Source organism: Balaenoptera acutorostrata, chromosome 18 (genome assembly GCF_949987535.1).
Source record: "Balaenoptera acutorostrata chromosome 18, mBalAcu1.1, whole genome shotgun sequence".
Taxonomy (NCBI): Eukaryota; Metazoa; Chordata; class Mammalia; order Artiodactyla; family Balaenopteridae; genus Balaenoptera; species Balaenoptera acutorostrata.
The window spans coordinates 50,676,638-50,682,637 of record NC_080081.1 but is presented as its reverse complement, the minus strand read 5'-3'; positions in this window follow the sequence as shown (position 1 = coordinate 50,682,637).

Sequence of the window (6,000 nt, the reverse complement as noted above, 5' to 3'; positions counted from 1 at the left end):
ATAATATCCCTTAGATATTAAATTAAATAGGTGAATATATATTTATTGTTGACTTTTATTGATTTTATTTTTGTGTGTTGGAATGTGTTTCTATGTTTCTATTTCCTATTTTATCAATCTGTATTCCCTTTTGTGAACTGCCAGTATTCTTGCCCCATATTTTAAATTGAGAGCTTGTTTTTTGTTCACATTTACTGAGTACATGCTGTGCTCTAGGCACTGTGGATACAATAACATTGTCTATAACTGTGAAGGGGAAGTCAACAGGGAATGAAAAAGAATCACAGTAGAGTGGGATGAGTATTGGGTATGGTGAGAGCAAAGAGAGACCTCTATCTTGCCTCTCAGAGATCTCTGGATAAAGTGATTTTTTAAACTGCCTGTGGAAAGAATGGGACTTAGTCATGAGTTGGGAATGTTTTTGCATTTAATTTAGATAGTAGCATGTTTAAAGTCCCAGAAGGGTAGGAATATGGTGATTCCAAGTAATATGTGGCTGAAGCGAAGTGTAAGTGTAGGAGTAGGGTGTGATGAAAGATGAGGATCCAGAGGTAAACTGAGAGTATATGACAAAAGGCAGTGCAGTCTACCCAAAACTGCTTATACGCATGCTTATCTTATCAGCTTGCATTCTATTTCTATTTTAAATGTCATAAGTATTTAACATACTTTCCCAATGTGTTTGCTTCTGTTTATAATGTGTTGGGCATGCATGCATTTTCTTCCTTGTAATCAAATCTGTCCCACTTTTCCTCTACCATTTCTTCCATTTTTCTACAGTAATTCAACAATTTTTTTTAAATGGATGAGGCCATTCTGTACTGCTTATATTTATTTATTTCTGAATTAGCTAATCATATTTAATACACTTACAAGGGAAACTACATATTTGATGGAATAGAATAGCAACAATTGTATTTATTTTAGTAATTAAATGTGATCATATCTAGAATAATAATTTCAAGAACTAGCCAGCGTTCCCAGCAGTATCCCATGAATATTCCATAAGCTGTTGAAAATGGAATGTTCCAAGACTTCACAGGTGGTTTGGAAACCCCATATAAATCGAAAATCCTGAGTATTAGAATTATAGTTCAGTTGGTGTTACAACCAGCCTCTTCCCAAGTTAAACCAGCTGCATTCTGGAGAGTTTCCACAGCACAGGGCCATTTAAAGCTGTTTATGCTGCTAGCAATTCTCATTATAATAAATGTACCTGATGATACAGTACTTTCATCTAGATCCAAGTTGTCTTTGATACAAAGCATAGAAAATAATTGGTAGGTCATTTCAGACAATTATTTCCTGATAATAGTATTTACTGTTGTTAAAGAAGGCACCAAATGGATTCACTTGTGCTAAGCCTTATGTCAGCAAACCTAAACTTAATATCTAACTTATTTCAGCCTCTCCTAAGAATATAAACTTTAACCAGTTATCTGGAATTACCTGGTCAGCACTAGTGAGGTAATCCGCGCAAGAGATAGATTCCTTCCCTCCCCCAAAGGAAGGTGACCTTGCCTGAAACAATAGATTTTTTTTTTTTTTGTCTTGCCCCCTTTCTAACTATAAAAGCCTTCCATTTTGTACAGCTATTCAAAGCTCCTTTCTAATTGCTAGATGGATGCTGCCCGATCCATGAATTGTTGAATAAAGCCAATTAGATCTTCAAATTTACTCAGATTGAATTTTGATTTTTTAACGCTGTTAAAGGTTATTATAATACTTACCAGGGAATTTCAGAAACATATTGATATTCCTAAATCCAAATATTGAGAAACACAAAAATACAGATATTATATTTCAAGTGAAATTGTTTATTCTTAAAAAAAAAAAAAAACTATACTTTCAATCATCTTGTTCAGGAACATAGATTTATTTATTTATTTTAACACTTATTAGTGATATCTTGTGGCCTTAAAATAGAAAGGGTAGAGGATGTACTGATTTCTGACCACCCGTGTTTTTAAAACTCTTATTTTCTAATACAAGGAGGAAGTAAAGAGAAACATTTATTGATACCACCACCTATAAAATAATGCTTAATGTTTCCTTATTGATATCATGTTTTGGACTCTATTTTAAGCATTTTACTTATATATTAACTTATTTAATATCATAAAAACTTCAAGAAGCATATATTATTGTCCTCACTATTTTAAGTCCTCACTTTTTTAAGTCCTCACTTTTTTTATTATTGTCCTCACTGAAAATTCAGGCACAGCAATATTATGTAACTGTTCCAATGTTATGAAGATTCTGAGTCATAGCTAGGGTTCAAATCCAGGCACCTGGCTCTTAACTATCCTAATACATGACAGAAACCACGTGCTAGGCATGTGTCATATATAAAGTTATTTAGTTCTTACAACATCTTGAAATAACTTTTTATCCATGTGTGGCAAATGAAGCAACTAAGACTTAGAACAGTTTAATAACATGGTAAGTTGAACACAGATAGTTGATGGCAGAACAAGACCCAATCTAGCTTGAATATAATGGCCTATACCACGCTGTGCCCAATTTTCCTAAAGCAAATTTCTCACTCCAAGAACTATAGTAACCATGATGCATGTAAATAATAAATTGAAAGGATCATTGAAGCCATTAAGTCCTAATTTTATCTAATTCTTTATTACTGACCTCATAAAACTTTACTAGAACAATACTCAAGTTTACCTTTGTGCCTTAATTCTCTGTCATCTCTTTCTTTCTTTTTCTCTTTTTTTTTTTTAACATCAGACAGATGTTATCATTATTAGCATATAGTCACAAAAGAGAAGCAGGAACAAAGGGCTTGAATAATTAGGAAATGAAAATTATATACAAAATGATAAGAATTTGCCCTTGCATAAACTATGACCTGCTTGAAATCAGTATGAATTTTATACTGTTAAATATATAGTGAGAGAAAAGTGCAAATTATTATATAAATACTCAAGTTCTATGGGCATTTTTACCTCTTTATAGTATATTTACTATTTGATATTTGATTTCAGATACACATCCAAATCATGGGTAATTATTATTCCTCTTTTTTTTTTTTTTTTTTTAACCTATCACCGACACATAATATATTAAATTGATAACAAGTTAATTTATCCTTAACAAATGTAGCTGCACTATATCACTGTCTGGAGTTTATTGTCTGCTAAAAGATGAAGGTTACATTTCAACCAATACACCACTAAAGATTTTACTGAGTGTTCAGAGCTAAAAGCTTTCACAGAGTTTTCTTCCCACTCACCCCTCATTTAAGAAAAATACTGTCTAATTATTTCTTTAATTGAGAAAGAAATGGAGATTAGAATGTTCTATAAATTTTTGGTTTATCCAGAAATTTCATCTCTAAATAGCTATAACACACAAAACGAATTTAAAACTTTGGAATCAGAGATCTATAGAGACTTGATACCGTGGCTAATTTCTTGATGATATTAAGATTATCTACTAACCCTACTGAATATTTTGATTTGAAAAGATGTACAACAATAAAAAAAAACTCCCTGAAACAAATGAAATATTGAATATGCATAACTTTAAAAATGAGTAGTGTAGAAAATTATAACTCTAAATATTTGAGTTTGTATCAAGAAAATGTTCTTATTTTAAAACATAAAATCAAAATTAATTTATCAATCTTTAGAAATATAATGATAGTTTCTTTTCTAATTAATTATTTTGAAATTTTGAATTTTATTTTATTTATTTATTTTTTTATACAGCAGGTTCTTATTAGTTATCCATTTTATACAAATTAGTGTATATATGTCAATACCAGTCTCCCAATTCATCACACCACCACCACCCCCTGCCACATTCCCACCTTGGTGTCCATATGTTTGTTCTCTATATCTGTGTCTCTATTTCTGCCCTGCAAACTGGTTCATCGCTACCATTTTTCTAGGTTCCACATATATGCATTAATATACGATATTTGTTTTTCTCTTTCTGACTTACCTCACTCTATGACAGTCTCTAGATCCATGCACGTCTCTACAAATGACCCAATTTCATTCATTTTTATGGCTGAGTAATATTCCATTATATATATGTACCACAACTTCTTTATCCATTCATCTGTTGATGGGCATTTAGGTTGCTTCCATGACCTGGCTATTGTAAGTAGTGCTGCAGTGAACATTGGGGTGCATGTATCTTTTTGAATTACAGTTTTCTCTGGGTATATGCCCAGTAGTGGGATTGCTGGGTCATATGGTAATTCTACCTTTCGGTTTTTAAGGAACCTCCATACTGTTCTCCATAGTGGCTCTATCAATTGGCATTCCCACCAACAGTGCAAGAGGGTTCACTTTTAATATCAATAAATATCTAATTAGAATTCCAAGTTCATCACTTATTTCATAAATTCATTTTGACTCTTCGTTTGTTAGAAATTATATCAAACAATGCCCATATATGTTAGTCTTTTAACTCTCTTTTTTCATTTATAGGTGCCCCAACTCTTTTTTGTTCTGGAAATATTTGTGATAAAGAATGCAGGATATCTGTTGTAAAGAATTCTCCACCTGCTGGATTCTGCTAATTGATTCCCTGTGATGTGGCTTAACTTGACCCTCTGTCTGTTTTGTTTCTTTTAAAATTTTAAAGCAGAAGCCTTGCTCACATCCATGTTGGAGTTGTGGCATGATTAACTAATAGAAAATGCTCTGTACTTCCTATTACACATCAAAGTTGCACAGTATCTGGTGGTTTCTCTCTTGGTACTTTTAAGATTGATCAGGGGTTTCAGGTGTTATCATCCCAATTTTTCCAATAGATATAGCCTTTCACCTCACTTGGTCAGGTTGACAGTAGACAGATGCTGACAAACTCCAGATGCTTCTTGAATTGGTTGGCACTGGACCAGGAGACTGCAGTCCTCACACATTGTGCACTGGATGATGACAAATGAAGACAATGCAGTCTCAAGTCCCTTACAAACTCAGGAATCTGTAATTTTTTTTAATTCTTTATGTGTTTTCATCCTAAAAGTTATGCATTCCATAGTTAATTTATTTCAGTCAGGGATAATTTTATTGTTGCTCCTCATCTCTTTATATCAAAATATTCATTAGGCTTGGTAGACTACATATACATACAGATATATTAGACTTGGTAGACTTTATATATTATATTTATATGACATATATAGTATATATAACATATAATATGACATATAATATATTTTATATTATATATACTATATATTGTAATTATACATATATGTTATGTTATATATAAAAATAAAATATGTAATATATTGTATATATAGTACAAAAATATAATATTCATATTATATATATTATATACCATATGTAACATAATATATTATAGTTTTTATATTATATATGTTATATATATATTATATATATATTATATATATATATATATATTATATATATATATATATATATATATATATAATATATATATATAATATTCAGGGCTATCAAAGAACTAATCACATAGATACGAAAGATAGATATAGCCAAAGAAATTTATTGTCGGATTGGCTTACTCAATCATGGAGGCTGAGAAGTTCCAACATCTGCTCTCTGAAAGCTGGAGGCCCAGGAAAGCTGGTAGTGTAGTTTCAGTCCAAGTCTGAAGCCTTGCGAACCAGGAACACAGATATCCAAGGTCAGAAGTTGGATGTCCCAGGTCAAGTATAAAACAAATATACCCTTTCTCCACCTTTTTGTTATATTTGGGCCCTCAACAGATTGGATAATACTCACCCATTGGTGAAAATATCTTCTTTTCTCAGTCTATCGATTCAAATGTTAATCTCCTCTGGAATGTCTACTCTCACAAACACCCTTAGAAATAATGTTTTCCCAGCTATTGAGGAATCTGTTAGTCCAGTCAAGCTGACACATAAAATTAACCGTCACAAGTATACACACATATATGGATTTTACTTAGTATTTCTTGTAGAGGGTATGCTCTTTGAAGTGAATTTAATGTTCTTGTATATGATTTAATTATATTTTGAAA